Consider the following 26,998-nt stretch of genomic DNA (forward strand, 5'->3'; position numbering starts at 1 on the left):
GTTTTTGTGTCTGTTGCTTGAGACTTTTCTGGGCTTTTCCGCTATGTATCTTAATGTTTTTTCTTTATTGATACATGTGGCATTTGGTTTGTAGTGAATTTGAAACTTTTTACAACAAAAGTCGCAAAAAGTCTCCAAAGGTCGCAAACAGTTCCCAAGCTAATTTCTATGCCTAGTCAGGGGCAGCCGTAGATTTGCACAAAAAATTGTGACTTTTTTGTGATTTTTAAAAAAAAGTCACTACTTTCACATCTGGATTAAGGTGATAACTCAGGAAACACTGCAGGAAACTAGACAATGGTGAATTTTGTAAGGAGACAGTTTTAGGTGCAAAAAAGGTCACAAGTGAGCACAAAAACCATGAAAAGTTTTCAAAAATTTGAGAAAGAGGCAAGCCAAAAGTTTGTAACGCATGTAACCAATTGTGTTTTATTTAAATCTTATGGATATAATCATCTATGATTTGTCTCAACTCTCTTTTTCTATGTGTCAGATACTAGAGAGTCCCTGCCCACACGCTGGAATTTTAAATGAACCTCATTGAGTTAAAGGAGCTAAAATATCAATAAAACTGTAAAGTAAAGGGGTTAAAAATATCTTTATTGTAACATCACTAGGGGATTCAAATATGAGAAATTTCTTTCATGGGCAAACCCCTTCTGCTGTGACAAAACCTCTTCATACACACCTCAGCTGCAGCAAAACCTGATTATACACTCACCGGCCACTTTATTAGGTACACCTGTCCAACTGCTCGTTAACACTTAATTTCTAATCAGCCACTCACATCGCGGCAACTCAGTGCTTTTAGGCATGTAGACATGGTCAAGACAATCTCCTGCAGTTCAAACCGAGCATCAGTATGGGGAAGAAAGGTGATTTGAGTGCCTTTGAACGTGGCATGGTTGTTGGTGCCAGAAGGGCTGGTCTGAGTATTTCAGAAACTGCTGATATACTGGGATTTTCACGCACAACCATCTCTAGGGTTTACAGAGAATGGTCTGAAAAAAGAAAAAACATCCAGTAAGTGGCAGTTCTGTTGGCAGAAATACCTTGTTGATGCCAGACGTCAGAGGAGAATGGGCAGACTGGTTCGAGCTGATAGAAAGGCAACAGTGACTCAAATCGCCACCCGTTACAACCAAGGTAGGCAGAAGAGCATCTCTGAATGCACAGTACGTCGAACTTTGAGGCAGATGGGCTACAACAGCAGAAGACCACACCGGGTGCCACTCCTTTCAGCTAAGAACAGGAAACTGAGGCTACAATTTGCACAAGCTCATCGAAATTGGACAGTTGCCTGGTCTGATGAGTCTCGATTTCTGCTGCGACATTTGGATGGTAGGGTCAGAATTTGGCGTCAACAACATGAAAGCAAGGATCCATCCTGCCTTGTATCAACAGTTCAGGCTGGTGGTGGTGGTGTCATGGTGTGGGGAATATTTTCTTGGCACTCTTTGGGCCCCTTGGTATCAATTGAGCATCGTTGCAATGCCACAGCCTACCTGAGTATTGTTGCTGACCATGTCCATCCCTTTATGACCACAATGTACCCAACATCAACATAAAGCTGGAATCATCTCAGACTGGTTTCTTGAACATGACAATGAGTTCACTGTACTCAAATGGCTTCCACAGTCACCAGATCTCAATCCAATAGAGCATCTTTGGGATGTGGTGGAACGGGAGATTCGCATCATGGATGTGCAGCCGACAAATCTGCGGCAACTGTGTGATGCCATCATGTCAATATGGACCAAAATCTCTGAGGAATGCTTCCAGCACCTTGTTGAATCCATGCCATGAAGAATTGAGGCAGTTCTGAAGGCAAAAGGGGGTCCAACCCGTTACTAGCATGGTGTACCTAATAAAGTGGCCGGTGAGTGTACACTCCTCAGCTGCCACACAACCTTTTCATACATACCTCAACAACCGCAGAACCTCTAGATACACACCTCAGGGTCAGCGGAACCTGTATATACAAATGTCAACTGGCGCAGTACCCTATATACAAACCCTGCTGCTGCAGAACCTCTTAATACACACCACCGCTGCTATAGAACATCGTAATACACACCTCAGTTACCGCACAACCTCGGCATCATGAAGACCAAGGAACACTCTAGACAGGTCCATGATACTGTTGTGGAGAAGTTTAAAGCCAGATTTGGATACAAAAGGATTTCACAAACTTTAAATGTCCCAAAGAGCACTGTGCAAGTGATCATATTGAAATGGGAGTATCAGACCTCTGCAAATCTACCAAGACCCAAGGCCGTCCCTCTAAACGTTCATCTGAAACAAGGAGAAGACTGATCAGAGATGCAGCCAAGCGGCCCATGATGACTCTGGATGAGCTGCAGAGATCTACAGCTGAGGTGGGAGAGTCTGTCCATAGGACAACAATCAGTTGTACACTGCACAAATTTGGCCATTTCTCAAAGGCATCCATGAAAAGTCTTGTCTTAAGTTTGCCACAAGCCACCTGGGAGACACCAAACATGTGGAAGAAGGTGATCTGGTCAGATGACACCAATATCAAACTTTCTGGCCACAATGCTAAATAATATGTTTGTATGTCGATGTGTCGAGAATCTGTGGAAAGAGCTGAAAACTGCTGTTAACAAACCCTCTCCATCCAACCTCACTGAGCTTGAGTTGTTTTCCAAAGAAGATTGGGCAAGAATTTCAGTAGCTTGATGTACAAAACTGAAAGAGACTTATTCCAAGGGACTTGGAGCTGTAATCACAGCAAAGGGTAACACTACAAAGTATTAACTAATTAATATTGCACACCGCACTTTTCAGTTTATCATTTTTTACAAAAGTTTAAATTTACAATTTTATATTTTTATGTTTGAAGCTTGAAATGTGGCAAAAGGTATATATATACTAGCTGTAGCTCCTGGCATTGCCCGGGACAGTAACTGCTCTTAGCTGTAACAAAATAGAATGGGTTAACAAAAATATTTTATCTTCTCTTTAGACTGTCTCTGTCACTGACCGACTCTGACACTACAGTGTCTGTCTCTGGCAGTCTCTTTCAGTGACTGTGTCTCTGGCACTCTCATTCCAGTGACTGTCTCAAGCACTCTCATTCCAGTGACTGTCTGTCTCGGGCACTCTCATTCCAGTGACTGTCTGTCTCGGGCACTCTCATTCCAGTGACTGTCTGTCTCAGGCACTCTCATTCCAGTGACTGTCTGCCTCAGGCACTTTCATTCCAGTAACTGTCTGTTTTGGGCACTCTCATTCCAGTGACTGTCGGTCTCGGGCACTCTCATTCTAGTGACTGCCTGTGTCTCTGACACTCTCATTCCAGCGACTTTCATTCTCGAGCACTCTCATTCCAGCGACTGTCGGTCTTGGGCACTCTTATTCCAGGGACTGTCGGTCTCAGGCACTCTTATTCTAGTGACTGTCTGTGTCTCTGATTGTCACTTTGTCTATGGAGAGATTTATCAGAAGTGTCTGAGAGCCGAACTGCTCTAGTTGCCCATGGCAACCAATCAGAGCTTAAGTTTCATTTTTGCATAGCTGTTTATAAAATTGCAGCTAACCTCTGATTGGTTTCCATAGACAACTGGAACTATTTTACCTCAGACATTTCAGAAAAATCTCCCCCTATCTCTGTATCCATCTTACCTCATACATAAGCATCTTATACTCATTGCCTATAGTAACCAATCACAGCTCAGAGCTCATATTAATGACCTGTGGCAGAACAGCAACAAATCACATCTCAGCTTCCAACTGAGACAGCAGCAGCATCAAACAATGGCTCCTGTATATGGTGGGTAATAAGTGGGTTTTGGAAAGTGCGGGGTGAAAATTTTTAGCTCTAAACATGGTCTAAGATGTTCCCTGAGTCACAGGCAACAACTGTGCAAAATTTGGTGATTGTAAATGCGTCGGTGCAGATTCCTTTAGCGGACATACATACACATACATACACACATAGGGGCATATTTATCAGGACCTCTGCGCCACACCAGCTTATTGCTTGCACTTGCGATTATTTGCCACAATCCTCCACCTTCACGCCAGTGGGGTGTGAAGGGCCGTGAAGGGGTGCGCGGCCAGCTGAGCGGAGGGCTGAAGCCTCTTGATGTATGCCGCTGCGAACAGCGGGGTAGGGCTATCATACGGTGGTGCACGAGCGCCAGCGTATGATAAATATGCCCCATAGACTCAGCTTTATATATTAGTTGTATATATATATATATATATATATATATAAGTAAAGATGACATGAATAGCAGATAGTAATATCCTCAAAGTGTCAGTGACATGCTATATAAAAGAATTTTATAATGCATACAAAAAGAACTAAAATATCTAGAAACGGTTCAATGAAATTAAGAACAAAATAATGATTCTTTCTAAAGTATAAAATGTGTAAATCCAAATCAATTTGAGTAAAATAAATATAGATTTTTCCATTACCATCTCTGGTTTCATAGAAGAAAATCAAATTTATTAAATCAATTAAATGTCGTTAAAAATATTGCTTCTGCTTTGACAATGACCCAAATGAATATGGCCCAAGTAAGTTAATTATATTTGCTTAATCAGAACATATCCACTATGGGAGGAAACTCTGACCTTACATTTATTAGCAATAAAATTAATTCTTCTATAATGAAATCCACAATATTCAGGGTCTGATTTGTGCATGATAAGAAGCAGCAACAATTGATAAAATTAGTGGGAAAATATACCTTTTTTCATAACACATTTACAATGCAAGTTAATTTAGTTGTAAATGACATGTACACTGTGTACACAGCTAAAGTTTTCAAAGCAAATAAAAGAATAATTTCTGAATTAGAAAGGAGTGGATAAGGTATTTGACATTGCTCCAGGGGGAGGAGAGCACACGGCAATGCAACCAGATATGGGTCATGCCTGAAAACAGCTATTCAGGAGAAGGGGGTACATTTCAGCAAAGAGGGAGGAGACATAGTAAGTCCTGTGCAACAACCTGCGAGGGGGGCCCCAATTTGCTTGGGGGACAGGGGCTGGGGGAACATTAAATGACTGGGGACATGATTTCTGGAGAGCTATGGGGACATTCATTTAATTTATGTGGCTGTATTGACCATTGCTCTGGGAATGGGGGTGGAATATTTTATGTGAGGGATATTATCCATTGCTGGGGGGAATCCATTACTGGGGCGCAAATGGGAACATTAATTTCTGGGGGGGGGGGTGCTTGTGGAGCAACATCCATTGCTGGGGGTGGGGCTGAGGGCAGCATCATATGCTGAGAGGGGCTCGTTGGGGGACATCCATTTCTGAGGGGCTGGGGGGAACATCTGTTCCTCAGGTCTGGGGGTTGGGGTGGAATATTAATTTCTAGGGGGGAATGGACGACATCCATTGCTCTGGGGGGGCTGGGGTGGAATATTAATTTCTGGGGGGACTGTATATGACATCCATTTCTGGGGGGATTTGTAGGAGACATGAATTGCTTGGAGGGAGGGGAGACATAAATTGGGTGCTGGTCTATGGGGCACATCCATTGCTATGGGGGGGCACTACTATTTCTGAGGGGCTGGGGGTATCCATTTTTGGTGTTTCAGGGGGACTTATTGGTGAGACTTATTTCATATGGGAGAATTACTCAGTTGGTGGGGGCATTATTTAGTGTGGGTATTATTAGATGGCTCCTTTCACTACACGTATTTAGAAAGGGTCACTTTGCAGGGGCATTAGAGGCGATGGATACTAAGTGCATTATTACATGTTAGGCCATGTTTAGGAAACATTATCAGGTGGGTGGCACAATGAGGGGGTAATGTAAAGTATGGGGACAATGTAATGTGGAGGGTCAGTAATCATGGGGTCCACAATGGGGTCAGTGTAGTATGTGTAAAATAGAATGAGCAGTATATATATGTGGGTTATTCTTAGAAGGTGATTTGGGGTTGTGGGGCTAAATCAGGACAGTGTACTGTATATTGCCACGATTTTAGGCTTATGAATTGTGGATTCTGTGTAGTCTTCTTACAGTATTTAGAGGGAGAGTGTTAGGGGTAGCAGCAGGATAACAGTGTTAGGGGACCAAAATGTTGAAACAATGAAGAACATAAGATGTCTGTGTGGTAAACTTCACAGGGAGGACACATGGCAGAAGAGCAGACATGGTGATGCTAATGGGGAAGAAAGAGAACAACTACAGTCAGAGGACACATCACCTGCAGGTGATGGATGGAATAGGTAGGGATTTCTCCTAAATTTTAATTCTTTGGCGGGAAACTCATTTGAGGGGGTCATGTACAAAAATGGTCACTACTGTCAATTTAATATAAAAGCATTGGGGCCCATGGCCCGGGTCTTTGACCACCCTAGCAACGTCCCTGGTACCAATATTGTGATGATCAATAAACTGCCCTGTGTGCATACAAAACTTGGGAGGGGGAGGTAAGGAGGAGGAGAAAACAACAACAGGAAAAACATTGAAGGTGTATCAAGGAGAAGACATTCACCGTACAGATCAATCTAGCTGGTCGTTCCTATCCCAGTCCAAGCAAGCATCTGGTTCGGGTGTAGTAGGGAGAGCGTTCATTGTGGCATGGGGCTGCCTGCTATTACCGTGATAGTCTAGGAAGCAACTGGAGAAGTGGTGCTTGTTCAGCATAAGGGATCCCAGCTCTCTCAAGTACTCTGCGACCCTCATCCAAGGAGTGGACCGCGAATTGTCACCCATTATGGGTTTAAAGATAGGGAATTCTCAACTGTATCAGATCTGTGCTAATTGGAGTGCAGCAGTAATAGGAAGCAGGTTTCGATGTCTTGCAAGCATGGCAGAGTAGATGTCTGCAAAAAGTTTCACATATTCCGGGAGGTGGGAAAAAGAGTTTCTATCTCGCAAAATCAGGTCCCTTGACTCCGCATGCTGGAGTTTGAGGACCACATCTCTGTGGGATCCTTCTGGTCTGGGTCGTCCTAGTGAATACTCAACATATAGAGGGTGTTGGGATCCACTTGTGCTAAGAGGGTAGCGAAAATATTGGTCGCTGTTTCTTTAAGATTAGTGACAGTTTTAGGGAGTCTCCTAATTCTAATTAGGGGTCCTCCCTCTTAGATCTATTTTCCAGGTTTTCACACTTCAGTTCTAAGGCTTATATTCGGCTCGAGTTGTTCCCTATCCTTCTGAATAGCATCAGCCGTATCATCCATCCTGTGTTCCAAGTCATCTGTTTTGGTTGTAATTTCTTGGAGTTATTTGGTGAAGGTCTCCACTGCAGAGGAAGGTTTCCTGTATGGTTCTGAGGATGTCCTCTGTAGCTAGTAGTTTCAACTAAGATGCCAGAGGTAGAGGGTTGTGCTGTATTGGGGAAGCCTGGGAGGAATGTGGTTGTGTTTGTGGAGGTGGTGTTGGTGTTGGTGGCATAGCAGATCTGCTCACAGCCTGGAGTTGTTGTATTATGTCTGGTATGGCAGGATCAACAGATGATGGATCCTTCTTGCTCTTGGGCCAAGTCATTCACACAGTGATGGTGTTGAGTGGTATGCAGAGAGTGGGTCATATCTGAGGAATGGGAAGGTGAAGATCGTGATGGCCCTGATAGATTTGGTGGTGGGTCCTCAGTATTATTACACCTTCAGGGTTCTACTAGTCTCCTTTTACCTTTCCCTATAGCTGATTGTTATTTCTTTGCTATTTTATGTATCCGGCCTCAGCTATGTCTGGCATCTTCCTACCCCAACGCTCCACCATCCAGCAGCTTCCAGATAAAAGAACGTCTCCCTATCCATTTGCAGGGTCTTCCAGGGTCCGTTAGTAAAGTTCCTGATATCAGGTTCACCCTTATCAGGATTGTTTATCTACTGTAGAGAGGCCCATAACCCACAGGAACATTGCACATTTAGTTTGCCACCACTTACCCAGTCTGACAGATTGTACCAAGTCTGGTTGTGGTGGAAGTGTTCACTGGACAGGTATCTGACACAAAAATTCTAAAAAATATGGTTTAAGAAACTCCTAATATTAATTTTCTCACGACAGATTCCTTTTCAATTCCCTTATGTTGCATTTCTATGTATAACACAGAGTTGGATATTTTACACAGGAGGAAATATTTACTAATATCTTTTGCAAGCCATTAAATGTCCATATGGTCACAATTCAACTTAAAAAGCAATAGGAAATTAGACGGCTAACAGGTTATACAACCAACAATGTTCAAACATAAACTTCCAAACATTCCACCATAATTCCAGGAACCCCAATGAGTTATCCATTAATAAAGAGTAGTTGAAAGTAAACTGTGACTCATGTCTAAGTTTTATTTCAGGCAGTCAGGCAGTGGTCATATCAAGTTCAAGAGGTTAATAGTTAAAGGGAAGTGGACAAGTTGTATCCAGCAGCTATGGATACTGAACTCAACTTATTTATGCTTAAAATAGTTTATTGTATCACTCACTCAGATAACAGAACAAGAGAGTATGGCACAGTGATGTCTCTCTACTCCTCCTTTGTTTCCCTGAAAATAAGACATATATATATATTAATTTTGCTCCTAAAAATATATATAATATATATTATATATATATATCTTATATTAATTTTTGCTCCTAAAAATGCACCAGATCTTATTTTCTGTGAATGTCTTATTTTTCCAGGAACAAATACTGACATTTATCGTTGAACAAAAAAATCTACATTCACTCATATGCTGTAGTCATGCAATCACATACATCAGCAAAACCACCTAAACCGTGAATTCAATCAAGAATTTCTTGTGACTCTATTTTCATATCATAATCTATGGTGCATTTACCAATCCTGGTAATTAAGATTTTTTTTATTTAAAGGCATGAAAGTCATGTTATCATCTTCTGGAACGTCATTATAAGGGTACATTCACACAGTGGTATTCACACTGTTATTATTATTATTTTAACTGCTTTGTGATAAGACCTCACTGTAAGGGATTTGGGTGGGGGGCTTTTAGAGAATAACATGTAAACAATGGAGTGTGTGGTTGATTTGCTTTTACATATCACTTATTGAGAAGACTAAATGCAGCTACTGATCTAAGTACTACCCCTGCTTTCTTCTCTGTGTGGTGTGCCTACTGTTTGCTCTGCTAAGGTTTTGGGGTGGGGGTTCAGACCTTATTGGTGCCTCACTGTGGCATTTATTTATGGGAACAAGAAAACAAAGAGGGGAGGGTAAGCGAGTAGGTGTCACATCCAAAATATACTAATCAGATGCAGAGAAGAAAAACAGCGGATGTGTAGAAAATATCAATTTATTAATTCATAAACAAGACAATAAAAACATTTAAAAACCCAATGAAGGGAATGGCAAACATAAAGGACTCTCCTCAATAAGGTATTCCTCACGTAAATGACAAAACAAAAATAGAAAAAATGAACAAGGCTGTCAATTAGATATATATATACACATCATCCTAATAATGGGGTCCAAATGATGCTTAAGAAAAGATTATATACAATTAAAGTGCATCGTGGATTCAATCACAGACAGTTTCACTACAACAATGTAATATAAAACACAAAGATGATAGTGCACAAATAAAGTGCTGTGTGCAGAGTAATAGCAGCCAAGAGAACATAAGGGAGTAGTTTCAAGTGAATAAAACAGAAAGTAAATGCGTCATATTACCTAGTATAATGTATGAGGGGGAGAGCCCACGGATGCCCCACGCGTATCGCCCGTCTGGCAGGCTTCCTCAGGGAATACCTTATTGAGGAGAGTCCTTTATGTTTGTCATTCCCTTCATTGGGTTTTTAAATGTTTTTATTGTCTTGTTTATGAATTAATAAATTGATATTTTCTATACATCCGCTGTTTTTCTTCTCTGGATCTGATTTATTTATGGGAACTGACAAGATGAGAAAATTAATTTGATGATTACCGAACAAGAGACAACTATATTAGGAGTTACTTACAAGATGAATAACAAAGCGCTGTGAATGCACAGAATATAGTCTGTATAGAATGCAATTCTTGATCAGAAGGTCAGTCACTTTTCTCAGGAATCCACTGCACAGGGCAACTCACAGGACAGGGATCCACAGTTTGCCTTAATTTACAGCTGATATAGTCTTTAGCTCTACAAAAAAAGTTTAAGGCACCTCAAAACAGTAACACTGAAAAATGCATCTTATCCTGCAAAAAATAAGACCTCACATGGCGACTTTAAAGGAAAAAGAAATACTTTTTAGCTAACAAAGTGCGGTATTGAAAATACGAAAAAACACAAATCCTTTTGGACAAAACTGGCTGCTGCATGGCACTCCTTACCTTCTGGGCCCTGCTGTGCGCCCATACAGCAAGTAATGTCCACATGTGTTCCCGTAATAAGGAGAAATTGCATAATAATAATAAAAATCTTTATTTATATTGTACAATCAAATTCTGCAGCGCTTTACAAATCATAGGGGACATATACAAATATAATATTACATTAAGAGTACAAACAGTCATATGAGAAGGAAAGGGGTGACACAAAAGTATAAGAGCTTATATAATGGTCATATAACAAATAATTTAGGGCGGCACGGTGGCTGAGTGAGTAGCACTTCTGCCTTGCAGCACTGGGGTCCTGGGTTCGAATCCCACCCAGGTCAACATCTGCAAAGAGTTTGTATGTTCTCTCCGTGTTTGCGTGGGTTTCCTCCGGGTACTCCGGTTTCCTCCCACACTTCAAAACATACTGTTAGGTTGTTTAGATTGTGAGCCCCATGGGGACAGGGACCAATTTGATATGCTTGTGCAGTGCTGCGTAATCTGTGTGCGCTATATAAATAAAGAATTTATTTATTAATTTCAGGTTTTTTTGCTTATATATTTATAGTTTTATATAGTTTTTTTGAGGTTTTTAATAGTTTGAGGGGTGCACTTTTGAAAATGGGGTGTTATACAGGGGGTTTCTAATATAATATATTACAAATCTCATTATATTCAAAACTGCTATTACAAAATCACAGAAAATCGCGGATTGATTTTTCAGCTGTCTAACATTGTATTAAAATAAGAGAACATGTTAAAAATGCTGAAAACCTGAAAGCAGAGATATAAAAAATGTTAGCTTGTAAATAAGTTGGGGGGTAAAAATATCTGTCTGAAAAGCAAATAATTTAGAATCTAGAAAATGGGTAATTTTCATATAACATATCACAAGCACAAGATAAAGTACTGTAACATGTACTATATATGTCAATACAAATAGATAATACTGTTAGAAACAACCAATAAGATCATAGTCTTTACCACTTCAGGAGAGCTAAGTTCTAGTCATCAGTCATGTACCTGCACTGCTTGTACAGCTCTAGTAGTTGTATAGTTTTTTTGACTGACCTAATGCTCAGAGTAATATAAATAAATACAATTTTAATGGCATCATTCTGACTGATCCAGATGAACAGAAACAAGCATCAATTACTTTGCATGTGCTCTTTTTGACGTTTTATTTGATATAAAATGTTTTACATATGCACTGGTATTACTCATACAAATGGCCTCTACAAATATGTTAAAAGGAAAGATAAATGGCAACTGATGTTAAAACTGATTGCCATCATTGTTATCACTCAGGGTCTTACATAAGGTTTTTATTGTCGGTGTAGAAAGGGAGAGGTGAAATCAATTTCCTTTTTAACATATTGATAAACAACTCCAGATATGGCAGGGGGAGGTAATGTGGATTTACCTCTGTCTGACCTAAACTGGAATGTCAGAAAAATTAATTCCAGAATATTGTCAACATTCCTTCAAGTTGTGGAAATGATTTAAATACAAGGTTTTCTAGGACAGTTCAAGTTCTTTCATCTTGATACTGTAAATTGCTTTCATTTTCCCCACTGATCTGTATGCTCGAGGTATTGTTGTGATAAATTATAGAGGTACAAATCTGAAAATAGGGTGTAGATCGTCTCCAAAATTGAGTGCAGTCAGCCTTAACAGTGTTGGATGATCTGCTAAAGCAACTTGTTTACGCAGGTCATGTCACACATGTCGTCAATGAGCAGTTGCCTTTAACTGTGGTTCTTTCAAAAGGTTCTGAAAGCAATAGGAATTGTTGAATTAAACATCTGTAGGTGTTTCCTATACCATAGATACTGTGAAATCTAGTCACAATGATATTAACCAATGTTCTTCAGCTAGGAACAGAAAAAAAATGTTTTACAACTACAAATTTTCTTTGAAAAATCTTACCGTGGTAGATAGAAAGATGGATAGATAGAGTAACACCAATTGTGTCCCTAAGATGATTTGACATTCACGTGATTTCCTTATATTTACTTTTTAACACATTTACAGTGATCTTAACCTAACAGCAGAAAATCACCCGGTTTCTCAGCAAGACACTTGGGACCTTTTCTTTTTATATACAATCTTTCAGCACTAATAATGACAAAGCACTTACATTGGGTCCCCTTAATATTCTAGAAATGTTCTAAAGTGGTATGCAACTTTCCAGACAGCACCTGTCATTCTAACGTTCAGGCTACATATTTTTCGGGTAAAGAAGTGTTTTTCTTCTGCAAAACAATTTTTTCAAGTCAGAAATGCCTCTCAGTGTTCATTAACCTTTCTCATACAGATACAGTACTAATAAACAGAATTTATATACCAAAACACTATAGATCAATGAAAGTTAACCCTTGTTGTAAAATAAAGTAACACATGCTGACTTTGTGTGGGGGGGGATATTAAAATGTCCACAAATGTCCAAAGTTCAATGCTCCTCTGATCCATGGCACTGCAAAGGAATAGGCAGAGAGCATGGACACAAAACAAGACGAGGCCAGGGATAGTGGATTCAATCTTTAATGGTACTTAAGGCAGAGGTCAGGGCAATTGTAAAATAAACAATAAAGACACTAATAAAGACATTGAGCTGCGCATGTGACTATCTCTCTATCTCTCCAATCATCCTGGCTGCGTGAAAGAAGTCAGCGGACCTCCATTCCTGAGATAGGTGAGATAGGTCCCTAAAGCGGGAGCCACAATTTTTTTTTTAAATCTATTTATGACATATGCTGTGGCTATATCATAAATAGTTAAAGTTAACGTTTCATGGCAATTTTGAACACTAAACAACCAAAAGGCAATTACTGACTGGTGGTTTATTGTCCCAAATTGCCATTTTATATTTTTAGGCCATTGGGGCACATTTACTTACCTGCTCCTGTTGTGATCCCCATCCCGGACTGTCCGACGAGGATGAAGTCCGTCACGATTCACCAAGATCGTGCGCCCTAGATCCTGCATGTGTCGCTTCCCCGCTGAGGTCCACCAGAGTTCACCTTCTTTTCCTGTGAGTGCACGTCTTGCTACACAATTTGAGATGTTAAATCCTGCGCATTGTCCAAATCCGTCGGATGGTCCGACGGCCTGCCACTCGATTTGTGCTGCGTGAAAGCCAATGCGGCAAAATCCGATCGCGAGCGACAAAAAGCCCTTCTAAATGTGTTGCACATCGGAAATAGTCATATATACCGATGATAGTGCGATCCACGGACCCTTAGTAAATGAGCCCCATTATGTAAAAAAAAAAATTAAACTGTATACTTGCCTTGTCCCTTTCTCGCTTCAGTGGCTGCGCAATGCAGCAAGTAAAGTCAGCGTATTACCCCCCGGCTTCACTGTGCAAGCGCCGCAGGTACCGTGCATGCTCAGTAAAGCCGGGGCATCATGAGAGAAGGCGCCGGCGCGGCCTCATCAGACTCACATCAGGTTGAATATAAAAGTTTTTTTTCATGGCATGTAAAAAAGTAAGGTTGATTTTGAACCCCTTAACAACAAGTCTATAAGTAGCTGTAGGTGGTTTAGGGTCCCAAATCGACCTGACAGGTCTTCTTTAAGAGAGGAATACCCTTTTAATCACTGTTTAAATTAAATAGCAAATTATTAATTGAAAAAAAATATATATATACGTGATTTTGTTAAAAAAGTGAACTTTAGTTGTTACACCACTAATTATGATGTAATTCTATGTAAATATATAATGACTGTGGATACAGTTATATTGCAATGACTTAACAAAGGTTTACAAAGCATAAGGTAAATTTGAGCTCTGTCAGCAAGCTTTAAAAAACCCATTAAATTTTAAAGTCATTTAATTTTCATTTTCCTACTATACATAAAAGATATAAAATAGCTCCACATACAACTGGCATCATTAATATTTGATAAAATAATTAGCAATTTTAAGAAAAAAATTGATTAAAAATTGTAAAACAAAGAAAAAATACTTATTAAAATATTTAAAAAAAAAATTAAATGAAACTATTAAAAATGTATTGTGATATATCATTTATCTCTAATTTCATTCTGTTTGTTTAAACTTGCTTGAATCACAGCGAACAATTTTTGTTGAAATAGAAACATATTAAGAAGCTTTTGATGTGTTGATTGGTAAGAGGGGAGACAGCTGCGCTGATGTCTTGGGACTAGGCTCAATGACTGAATGAAGACCTCCAGTGTTCTCTTGTTAGCCAAGATAGATCTACATCCAGATGAAGCACTTTTAGTCAATAATGGACGCACTTGGTGCATGTGATCAGAAACCACAAATCAGTTTTCCCTAGGAATTAGTTATTGGCAGATAGTGCCCTGGGCAATGTCTTTATGCTGCCTATCTGGCAGTAATTTTTCTCCTGCTGAAGTTTTTAGAGTCATACGGCAGAAATGTTATCTCAAAACAAAAAGCTGTCAAATGTCAACTGTTCATTTGGATTTACTACAGAAACCAGTTTCTGCAATGTTCATTCTATTATTAAAACAAAGAAATACATTATTTTAAAGTATACAACACATTTCACTCATAAAAAAGAACTATTTATACACACACACAAATATATTCTGTATATACGGACAAGTAAATTATAAGATAAAAAGTTGCAATGCAGCTTGTATCTTGTGTCTTACTGAAGATATGTTTGTCAAAACATATTTATCTCCATGTACAGGTTAAGTGAAGAATATGTCATTGCTTGGGGTGTCACTAGTCATTGTCTTTAGGACAGAGTCCCAAAGCTTTATTTTGCTCTTTGCCCACATGACCACATGAGTCATGAACGAACAAAAGATGATCAAGCATACACATTACAATGCATTTAATTTTTATATCAGCAACGGAGATCTGAGTTTGTGTCTTTAGTAGAAAAATAATTTCTAAAGGGTTATCCCCATCTCAAACTAAGGTTACATTCACACAAACGTATACGGCCCAGCGGGCATATGTTCGCCGCGATGGAGAGGAGGAGTGGTGATCCCTCCCCTCTCCATTGGGATGCGTGGCGCATGGCGCCATAACATACGCCCCCCCCGACAGTTGTGTGAATGCAGCCTTATACAGACATGTCTTTGTCTTCCTGAAGTGTACAGAGAGCAGTACAAGATACCTTATTTCTGTAATTCCTTTATTTTCCATCATTTCCGATTTACTGCTATTGGAGTCAGAGAGAAGCATAGAACAACTGCTATCAACTGTTTCTGTGACTCCTGACCAAGTGGTCCGAAGGACAAGTCTATTTATTTTGAAAAGTCTATTTATTAGAGTTTAACACTTGCTTCACTAGCAGTACAAGAAATCCTGAACGTGGGGTTTGGTGTTAGTAAAAAATTATTTACTTTTTAAAGCTCACAGATTAGTCTAAATTAAATCTGTATCCCAGGTTTCCTGCCAACAGGATGTTTAGTTATATGGGAATGTGGAATCCACATGAGCCCATAGAAGTGATGATGCTAGCTATAGAGAAAATAACTTACTGTGAGGTCTAATAGTAAATGAATATCATTGCTTTGGATACCTACAGTAATTTTCTTTCAAACTTTGTAATAGTATTTCAGTTTGTTTGCTAGAGAAATGAAGAACAATGAATCCTAAGGAATACGTCTCAAAACCATTAGAGGGGTTGTCCACTTTCAGCAAATAATTGATATTGTTTGTGTAAGGAAAGGTTATACAATTTTCCAATAAACTTTATGTATCAATTAATCGTTTTCTAGATCTCTGCTTGCTGCCCTGCTATAGAAATCATCTATGTTTATTTCCTGTGGAAGTACTCTGTCCACTGGAAGCAATCATAAAAATTTTCTTTGGAAGGACAGGAAACAGAGATTTTGAAAATGGTGAGGAATTGATACAGAAAGTATATTGGAAAATAGTAGAACTTTTCAGTATACAAACAATATCGATTATTTGCTTAAAGTGGACAACTCCTTCAAACTAGATTTTTTTAACCAGAATACTTCCCTTAAATGTCACCCAATGGGGAAATGCTGTTAATTCTGTTTTGCACTTCTCGTATTACATATATTATGGGGTAGATTTATAGGGGTAGAATATTATAAAGCTCTGTCCCCCAGTGTCACAGCAGATACATCACGAGGCTTAGACCTCATAATGTATATGCCGGCCTTGCTGCTCTGGCTGTCAAAAGTACACTAGGTCTGACCTAGAGCAGGAACGCCATATGCCGGTCCACTCCTCTGGTGTAGAAGCACTGACAAATGTCTCCCTATATTCATATAACATATCCCATAATAGAATTACATTCCCAATGAAAATCGACCTGCCGGTAAACCTTTATCTATGTAATTGACTTAAAAATCACATGTAGCTCACTGTATATTGTCACAGTACCAAGTACAGAGGAAAAAATCCTGTCCTTATAATTGAGGCAATGATGTATAAGTTTGCAGTTAGTGGCTCCACATATATGTACCCTTGGTTATATGTTAAATGCTTATTGTATTGAAGATCATTAGACATTGCATACGCAGAATGAATATAGATCTAGAACTTTTTCCTTCTGATGTAAACATCGATATGCATCCTCTAGTAATATATAGAGGTACAAACATCCATGTTTCTTTTTTTCACCCTATTTTGCCACTGCAAGATGAAGCTCTCAATTTATATTAAAATGAAGAATTTCCTAGGGGAGACATAGAAGAGAATGAAACAACAAACAGAGCTTTAGAGACTTGCTGCGTAAAGTGACAGTGACAGCAATATGGTAGATTTTGTTCCGCAGTGGCCCAAAGGATAATAGTAAGAGTTATAGCTTTAGCCATAGTAGCTGCAAGTTGGCAGCTTTATCTGGCTTAAGCACTTGCTAAGGTGCTTTACAATGCATGGGCTAATAAAGTACACTGACTTTTCATCCCTGCCTGTCTTAGGTTATATATGTCATTGTCATACAGTAAAATATGACTGTGAATGATACATTGTCATTCTAGATTCATTTAGCGTCAATGAAAATAGAACCGTCAAGTTTTCACATTAAATGTGCTCTCCTTGGGAGACTTTGTTTCTTCGTGCTTTTGTAGTTTCTCCGAGTTACCATTTATTTTTACATTCATACTTGACAGGCCACCATCAGCCAGCATAACAAATTCATTAATCACAAAATCCAAAGAAGGGAACAAGACAGCAGATTTGGAGGAATTTACAACGGTTACATACAGTACCTTCCTGATGGGCTCAAGACTGACAGTGTGGAGCAACTGATAGATTTGCTAAAAACATACATAATTCAGCATGAATCCACCAAATCCATGATAAATGACGCCCCGGTGCTGTATTCCCAAACTTTTAATTGAGAAACAGATACAAGTGACATCTGTAAGTATTGTATAATTAACCATGCAATGAATGGAGATTTAAGAATTAGAGAAATCTTACATCTTGTCAGTCTGCAGTGCTATGTCATGTTTGAAGGGTTTTCTGCCTTTTAGTTAGGTTTTTTGGTAAATGCATTTACTTGTGTTATATTTGTATTTTTTATCTATGACTGTAAAAGCTCCTATACTTTTATGAATAATAGCGCCAACACACCTTTTATTTGGGCCACTTATTCACAACTCACACAGGAGTATAGGCCCACAGAGACATTCTATTCTACAGTATATTGTGTATAGACTATCATTGCTAAAATTATCATAAAATTATGTTATTTATAATTGTAAAATTATATGATTTTATTAATTTCCTAATATCATGATTAAACAGTGTTTCCCTGAAAGAACATTATGAACATTTCAATCCACCGGTGATGTTTACACAAAGATCATTTTAACCCCTTGCTTTATAATTTTACTCAGTTTTATTGCTGTTTTAGTTCCTATCACTTAGTGTTGGTCGTTGTAAAATTCCAGAGGTTGGCGGAGACTCTCTAAGCAGACACTTTGTGATTCATCTGTGTTATGAGATGCTGTGTGCTGACAATGTGCTAAGATTATCAGGGTCCAGGTTTATCTACACTTATTTAGCTTCTGAACATTCACTAGTATCTGACACATGGAGAAATGAGGCAGATGAGAGATGATCAATGATGAGATCCATGAGATGGATGTAAAATACAATGATACTCTCAGCTCTGCTATATCTTAGCTAAAACACACACAGTCAGCCCTGCTATAACTTATTCCACTGCTATAAAGATCTTATTTTATCTGTAGCTTGTAGAGTATGTCTCCTCACGATGCTGCTTGCCATCAGGCAGTGTCTATGAGTGTCGGTGTGTGAGTTTGTCTTGTAATGCAGGAGGGAGGGGCAAGAGGCAAAGAGACACTGCATCGTGCAGACAGGAGAAGCTATCCATGAGAAGAATCTGCCCTACCCGACTCTAGTCAGAAGAAGATTTACGGTCAGATTCCAGGGATAACCAAAATGGTATACACCAGGACTGCTAGAAATAGGTTGGAATTATACCTGTGAAATGCTGTATTTTTGTTAATTACAGTGAATTAGAGAATGTGTTATTTTGTTATCCTGAGTTTATTTAAGAATCTTGTCTTCTTCGGAAAACCCCTTTAACCATATCTAAAAATTAAACTTTCTATTTAAATAAATATGCTGATGTGTCCTTCTTTTACCCCTGCATTTCTTTCTTAATCAAGTAGTTTGTGTAAATCAGCTTTCTGTCCTGTATTCTACTGATAAGATGAGGGTAATTGATTAAGGAACCTGATTAAAGAGGATCTTTCATCACCGCATATATGTGGAGATTAACATACTGCAATGTAGGGACATTTTAAAATTTTATTTCTAGTCCCAATGAATGCTGAGATGTAATTTCCAGTATATATGAAACTAGATAGCTCACACCCTCTGCTGAGGGCTCCCGACTCCTGTGAGGCTGTGTTTAGATTTTATGCTTGTTAACACATTGTAACTTAAATAGTATTTACAATGTATTGCATTTACACTGCATTTATGGAAACAACATGTTAGCAATGTGTGAAACCACATAGGGTGATATCTCTGGAAGTGTTCACATGGTTCATGCACTTGTACGTAAAGGGGACCGTGATCTGGTTGCACAATTTAAGGCTGTCCTGTGGTCCCCATAGACACCAATGGCACCTGGGCATGGTATGGGGTGCACATTGGGGGCACATTTACTTACAGGGTCACCGGAGTTCACTGAAAGTGCATTGTCCGTCTATAATGCACCGTGCAGCGATTCACTAAGATTGTGCGCCTGAAATCATGAATGTGTTGCTTCCTCCGCTCAGGTCAGACAAAGTTCACCATCTTTTTTGTGGTGCATTTTAAACATAGGGCACGCAACACAATTTAAATGTTAAATACTGTCCTCAGTACGAATCAGTCAAACCATCCGACGGCACGCCCCCGAATTTGCATTGCATGGAAGCTAGCGCAGCTGCACTATAAAATAGTCGCGTACATCACAATCCCAGCATACACACTACTTAAATACCTGTGCAAACCGTTTTATCCCTAAAAAAGGTTCACGGTCTGACAAAAGTGTGCAGCATCCAGATAGCAGTGGGTAGAGAGGTCCGTCTGTAAGTCAGATATCCTTAAGTTGGAAGTAGCTTGTAACAGATGTCAAAATGTCCATATTGGCCACACGTAAAAAATCCCCTCAAAGTTTGCTATATCTGTTAACCTCTTCATGAGAGGGTTACCTCGTCATAAAGAGGTTGGGTTTGTTGAAACTGCAGCAAACACCCACCACTAATAATTGCGATCGGTGATAGCACCGATCAAGAGTGTTATCCTCTTGACCGTCGCCAGCGGACCCGTGTGGGCACCGCCATCTTTGAGCGTTGGCCCCATCCTCTTTGTTGGGGCTGTCACATCCGTGAAGTCATCGGGGCGTGTTGATCAGTTGTCATTACAGCCTCGGGTCTTTGTCAGACCTGTTTCTTTATGGCTTCTGGAGAATCCTACGTAAAAATGTAGTATCACAGTATATGGTAGGAATGATTAGACCATCTAGGATTAAAAAATCCTATATGGTCTTAAAAATAGTTAAAATTTAAAAAAAAAATAATAAAAAATAAAAATTCAAATCGCCCCCCCCCCATTTCCCTAGAACTGATTTAAAGCTAAATAAACAGTTAAAATCACAAACATGTTAGGTATCGTCCGTGTCCCAAAATACCCAATCAAAATATAAAAGCGGTTATTCCTTTCGATTATCCCCATAAAGGAAAATAGCGCCAAAATGTCAGAAACTCCACTTTTACACCATTTTATATCACATAAAAAAATTAATTAAAAGTGATCAAAAATTAAAATTTTTGAAAATGTAGTAAAACACAATGAAACCGATAAATTTGGTATCACTATTATCGTAGTGAACCAAAGAAAAAAACAGATGTAACATTTGGAGCGTACAGGGAAAATTGTAAAAACTGAGTCCACAAGACAGTTACACAAATGCATTTTTTCGCCAATCTCACCACATTTGGAATTTTTTTCCAGCTTCCTAGCGCACAGCATGGAATAATAAATAATGTGACTGAGAAGTTAAATTTGTTACACAGAAAATAAGCCCTCACACAGCTCTGTACACATAAAAATGCAAAAGATATAGATTTTTTGAAGGTGGAGAGTGAAAAATGGATGAAAAAAATGCTGCAACGCAAAGGTTTTAACTTACTTTCTCTAAGATTTCATACTAAGCTTTACCAAGCTTCTGAATGGCAAATCTTTTTAAGTATACAGAACAAGAGCCACATGTAGTATACACAATTAGGCCACTTTGTTATTTAGTCTGAGACAGCCCCTGTGGGAGCAATAATGTCATATGTTCATTAAGAACGTGTGCCAGAAGTCATGAAGCTGTCACTTCCCTGCACTGGCTTGACAGAGTTCACCAACTTTTTTGTGGTGCACCTTTAACATAGGGCGTGCCACAGGTTTTGCATGTTAAATCTGGTGCACGGTTCAACTGAGCACCGGAACGCCCCCTAATTTGTGTTGCATTGTGCCTATCGCAGCCGTGCCATAAAAGGGTTGCGTGTGACACATTTGTAGTGCAGACACTTCTTAAATACCCGTGCAAGCAGTTTACACCTTAAAGAATGTGCAGAGTCCTTTGGAAAACTGACACAAAGCCCTTAGCAAAATGTGCCCCATGGTGCCTCCCTTCTTTGCTTCCCTCTCATTTTGGCACCCTCCCAGCTGCCTCTCTCATTCTGCAATCCCCCCTTGTGCTGCTTTCCCTGGTTTGGGCGGGATAGTGGGACAAAGCCTGAAATCTTGGACTGATCCAATGGATTCGTAATGGTTAAGAGCTATGAGTTCATGTGATTTCTCTTGATACCAATTTACCAAATTACCTGTATTATCTATTGTAGTAGTTGTTCTATTGTAGGGTTGTTCTATGCTGTTTAGAGTGATATCACTTTATTATTCCTATCCCTTTTTGATCAGTCAAAAGGGATAATGTCTTGATCCTTATAAACGTGTATTAACAGTTTTTAATCATATTATAATAAAGTTGATATGTTTAGTGAATTGGCTGTGTAATGGTTATGTCGGTTTTGAACGTAGGTCTATTTGGTGAAAGATATTGGACTTTTTCCTAAAGGGATTTTTTGTTTTGTTTTGTTATAACAGGTCAGACCTGAAATAGATTTAATTTCTGGTGCAAAAATGTTGAGGTGGCATTACTAGAGGTCGGAACCTCTTAGTTATACTGGCATGTTGCGTGCCGTCTGCATACAGAGCACCAGTCTTACTAATCAGCCCATTCTACTTTAGGTTTAATGTTAATAGCAGTGTATAATCTTCCATCCATCATCTGGGCAATGCTTACTGTAACATTCTGGAAAAATTTATGCAATTAGAATGTATATCAATAGAAATATTTTGTCACAGGTCCGAGAAGGAGAAATTCTCTCAGGATTGTATTTTTCTCCTGGTAGACAGTGGCCAGGCATCTAATCTCTGCCTTCAAGCTTTCTCTGAGCTTGAACTTTGATTCACAGATTGGTCTTTTCTAACCACAGGGGGACTCCAGCCATGTCCATTTAAATCCCATTGAGTCGATATATGCAATAATAGCTTTGGGCACATTTCCACTGAACTCAGAGGGGAAATGGCCATTTCAATAAATGTAAAGCTGTGCTACACACAACCTGCTCATTATGTAAACTAGTCTCCGGGGAACAATTCCTCCATTATGACCCTAAATAATGTAAAGCATTATTTCCTCTCTATCTTGTATGTGTATGATCTGCAATATATTTTACCTGTGCTTTTTGAATTATAAAACCTTTAAAAAATATGACAAAAAGATTTATTGAAAAATTATTGTATATGTATAAAACCTGAGACCTTTCTTTAAAAAGGATCAGTTCTCCTGTCCATGTTAATAATTACTTGCAATAAAATAACAATTGGAGAGCACTTATTCTTAGAACCTTGAAATGTATTGATCCTCTCTTATTCCTCCTGGAAATTGATGAGCAAATGGACACCTGGAAGCTATCACCCTCTATTGTCCCTACACAATTCCAGGATGGGAAAGACTCTACTACTTTACCTACGTGTAAGACAATGGTAACACATGTCTATTTACAATTGCGAAGGAACAACAGAGTAAAGGTACATATTTTGCAGGGTTTTATGGGCTTTCTAGTACCCATAAATTACCAGTCAACCAGTTTGACCACATCTTTTGCTTTTTTTGTTTTAATTTAATTAATTAATAATTAAAGAGTAGACTAAAAAAAACAGAATATGTTTTATTTTAGAGCTTCCAAAGTAGCCCTTTTTTCTTTGCATGCATTGTGCGTACTTGGTATTCTCCAGAGCTTCATGTGGTAGTCTTTTGGAATAGTTCTCTGCATTTCTCAGGGGCGTTGGTTGCTTTTACTTCTCTCAAATCAGCTCAATTGGGTTAAAGAAAATCTACCATCACACATCAAGTAACCAAGGGCACTTAGTCATAGATCCAGGCAGAGTGACTGTGGTAATATTCTTCTTTCTATAATCAGCTTTTAAAATTATGCTTGTCGGGCTTCTGGTGGTGTTATCATTTCCCCTCCGTGCTGCAGCTTCACAGACTGTCTGGCCCTCCCCCTCTACTCCCTCAATACTTCACCCCTCCCTCTGCCCTCATGTAATCTCACTACAGTAGAGGATGTTTCAGCAAACAGTGGGAGGGGGAAGCCTTGCTCACTAAAACATCCTGTTACTCTGCAGCATGGAGTGGATCTGGTAACACCCCCTTGAGCCCTTCAGGCTAGTTAGCATAATTGTAAAATATGATTATAGAAGGAAGGAGGCCATGGATAACAAATATAAAAAGATTACCACAGTCACGGTGCCTGGATTTATGAGTAAGTGTCCCTTGTTTATCATTATGGATTTTGATGGTAGATTTCCTTCAAGGTCGAGGGTTTCTGACACAGTATTCCCTCTAAATTTTTATCTTTGGTCTTTAAGCATCTCTTTTGCTTTCCTCAATGGTAGAGAGCCCTGGCTTCTCTTTCAAATTCTGGTACCAGTATATGACTTTTACTCATCTTCTGCTACACCTTATCTTAATAATATGTGTACTTTGGGGGGGGGGGCGGCATTTTTTATGGGGCAGATGGGGATTTTTTCCTTGCAGCACCTGTTGCGCCTTATTTATAAAGTGTTGACACCATTATATTTGTCCTTTTCTGACAGTCCCTTCTAACATGCTGAGTTCAGTTACGGTTTGCAGCGTTCAAGTCGGTGGATCCAGGCAGCACTCACTTCGATGCATGTGTGGGGCCTTATACGGAACTATTTTGTGCAGGCTATTATGTTCCCTTTAATGTGGCTATATTCTTACTATGGGGACCAGATTGATGAAACCAGCAAATGTCTTAATTTGTGTCCTGCATAAAACTGCTAGGGACACTCCATAATCAAAAAGTACTCTTTTTCTCCATACCCCAATGTGTGATAACTCTTGTGCAGCTTGGTTGTCATGTTTTTCTCATTTTCCCCACATTATGCAAACTGACTCTACACCCAGACCTTCCTTTCAAAGTTCTGCACAAAATGGCACACATTTATCAAACCTGTGCGCCAGTTTTCAGATGCATTTTGCATATAAATACATGTATTTTTGAAGCATTTGCACCAGTTTTGTGTTGCTTCAATGTTTCCACTGTGACACAAAACTGTGCACCTAACGGCACGTTCTCATGTGAATTAGCACCCGCCGCCGCATTCATGCTAGAAGTGCCAATATAATTGTGGTGCACGCCCAGAAAAAAACCTGGTGACTCAGTTTAAGCATAATTGGCACGTGCAGGGTGCCATTCTTTAATAATCGGGGGCACTCTGCACATTAGTGTGAATTTTTTTTTTACTAGTGCAAATGCCCTAGTAAATCTTTCACCATGTATTTCTTACATTAACATATACAGGCAGTCCCCTACTTAAGATCACCCGACTTACAGATGGAAATAGGTAATTTACTGTATTTTAGCCTTAGGATACACTACACAGCTATAACAGTTATTAAAGGTGTCTGCAATTTAAGCTTTATTGTTAATCTTTGTTCTAATGAAATTCCAACATTTGTCACAGAGACCAAAAATTTTTTGTCTGGAGTTACAATTATAATATATACAGTTGCGACTTACATACAAATTCAACTTAAGAACAGACCTCCGGAACCTATCTTGTACGTAACGTAGCATCTGCCCTGAGATATTGAACAATAGCCACAGCTATACAGCAGCCGGTACCTTCATTGTTTACACATCATGTTTTATGAATTTGACAGTTTATCTGCTTTTTAAATTCAAAATCGATTCTAAAACGGCTTTTCAAATCTTTTTTGTGTGCTGATTTTCATTTCTTTGATATAAGTGCAGTGAATACATCTTGAAAGAAAAGTATCCCCTCCAGCAACATTCTTTTAGTTGTTTTGCCCTGGAGATTTTTGCTTTAGGAAGAAACAAGGAAAGTGGAGCAAATAAAATTCAATAGTCCACAAGGTTTTTCTTCAAATGATCTATGTATAACATAACAGTTCAATAGTTCAGAGATCAATAACATAATGGGCCAGCTGAGTGCCTTTAGTTTATCATAATAGTATTAACATTTGATTCAACTTTTTGCACTAGTTTCTAGTAAGAAAGAACACTTTATATTTTGAAAGGGTTCTAAGTTTCTCATCATAAACTTTAAAAGAAAATATTTAAAGGATATTGACCACCACAATGAAGGATTGTAAACCAAGCACACTGACATAATAATGTATGCCCCCTCTTGCCTTTGTTTTTAAGAAAATAAGGCTTTAAAAATTATGCAAATGAGCCTGGAGACTCCATGCTCCATTAACATCTATGGAGCTTGGAGCCCCTCAGGCTTATTTGCATAACTTTAAAGCATTTTTTTTAATGAGGTATTGGTGTTGCCTGGGAAACTCTACATAATAGTGAATAGCACATAACCTGCAGGTAAAATAGGGTCAGTAGTTACAAAAGTGATACTGACCAAATCATGTACTAAATTTGGCAGTTTTTTGTAGATTAAAACAAAATCATCATAAATTCATTATATACATTTTACTGTATACCTTAATGAGGTTTTTTGGCACAACAGAATTGTGAGTTAAAGTTTACCTGTGTTCCATATTCCTTGTCTTCTTTATATAGACAAAGTGGCTCCATGATATGGATGGCTGTGCCTAGTACTGCAACTTATCCTTGCCTGTTTGCCTATGTGAATAATAAAGGTGATGTAATGCTCATGTTCAGTAAGTGCTGCCTCCTCAATTCCTTATTAGATAGGAGTCTTAATTGTTGGCCAAGCTATACTGAAGGATCAGGCATGATGCAGGTGACTTGCCACATCCGTTAAACTTGAACGCCTGTAATGATCTTGGCTGGGATCGTTGTGGGGCCCACAGCAGCACACGGCCCAATGCAGCCCTTGGCTGTGCTAGTGCAGTGACAGAGCAGGAAGGTATAGAGACTGGGCATTATGAAAGGGGCCGGTATAGATGGATGGGGGCATAATTAGAGGGGGTGTAAGAAGAGGGGGTATTATGAAAGGAGCGTAATGAGAAGAGCATTAAGTATTGGGTAGAACTGAGTTGAAGAGGTTTTCCCACAAAACAAGTTAGGCCCTATCTACAGAATAAGGTCTAACTTGCTGATCGGTGGGGGTCTCAGTGATGGGACCCCCAGGGATCACGAGAACAGGGGTCTGATGTACCCCTGTCGGATTCCTCATAGCACCTTCGAGATGGCCGAGCAACCGGTTGTACGTGCGCAGGCTGCCCCATTAATCTCTATGGAGCTGACGGATATTGCCAAGCACCATACATGCCGGCATGGCTTCAGCCATTTTGTTGGTGCTACGAGCTGTTCTAGTGATCTGTGGGAGTCCCGTCACTGAGACCGCCACGATCAGCAAGTTAGTCCCTTTCCTGTTGTTGCAAAGCTGCACAATTCCTTGATCCTAAAAGCTGAAGTATATTGGTATTCACTCCCTAATAATAATTTCACCAGCAAATACACAGCTTTTCCTGATCCGGTTACATGGAGAGATAACTAATTGATAAATTAATAGAACTTGACATCATTTACATTGTTCATGTTAAGCCTATGAACCGTATACAAATAATGTATCTGTGCCACGTTAATATATGGCACAGCCCAACAGTTCTGTTAATGATAACATCTGTAGTTATCCCTATTTATCTTTTTCCATTTAACCCCTAGGCGCACCACGACGTTATACTACGT

At 39.2% G+C, this 26,998-nt stretch overlaps 1 long non-coding RNA gene across 1 annotated transcript in view; it reads right to left on the bottom strand.

The window, feature by feature from the left end:
• Window positions 1-8,306: 8,306 nt before the first annotated feature.
• LOC140104028 (uncharacterized) overlaps window positions 8,307-26,998 on the bottom strand; it is a 36,938-nt gene continuing 18,246 nt past the window's right edge. The window contains exons 2-3 of the long non-coding RNA XR_011850236.1: window positions 9,928-10,091; window positions 8,307-8,492 (exon numbers count right to left, since the gene is read on the bottom strand). This is a non-coding gene — a long non-coding RNA (uncharacterized lncRNA). The remainder of the gene's footprint in view (window positions 8,493-9,927; window positions 10,092-26,998) is intronic.

Source organism: Engystomops pustulosus, chromosome 1 (genome assembly GCF_040894005.1).
Source record: "Engystomops pustulosus chromosome 1, aEngPut4.maternal, whole genome shotgun sequence".
NCBI lineage: Eukaryota > Metazoa > Chordata > Amphibia > Anura > Leptodactylidae > Engystomops > Engystomops pustulosus.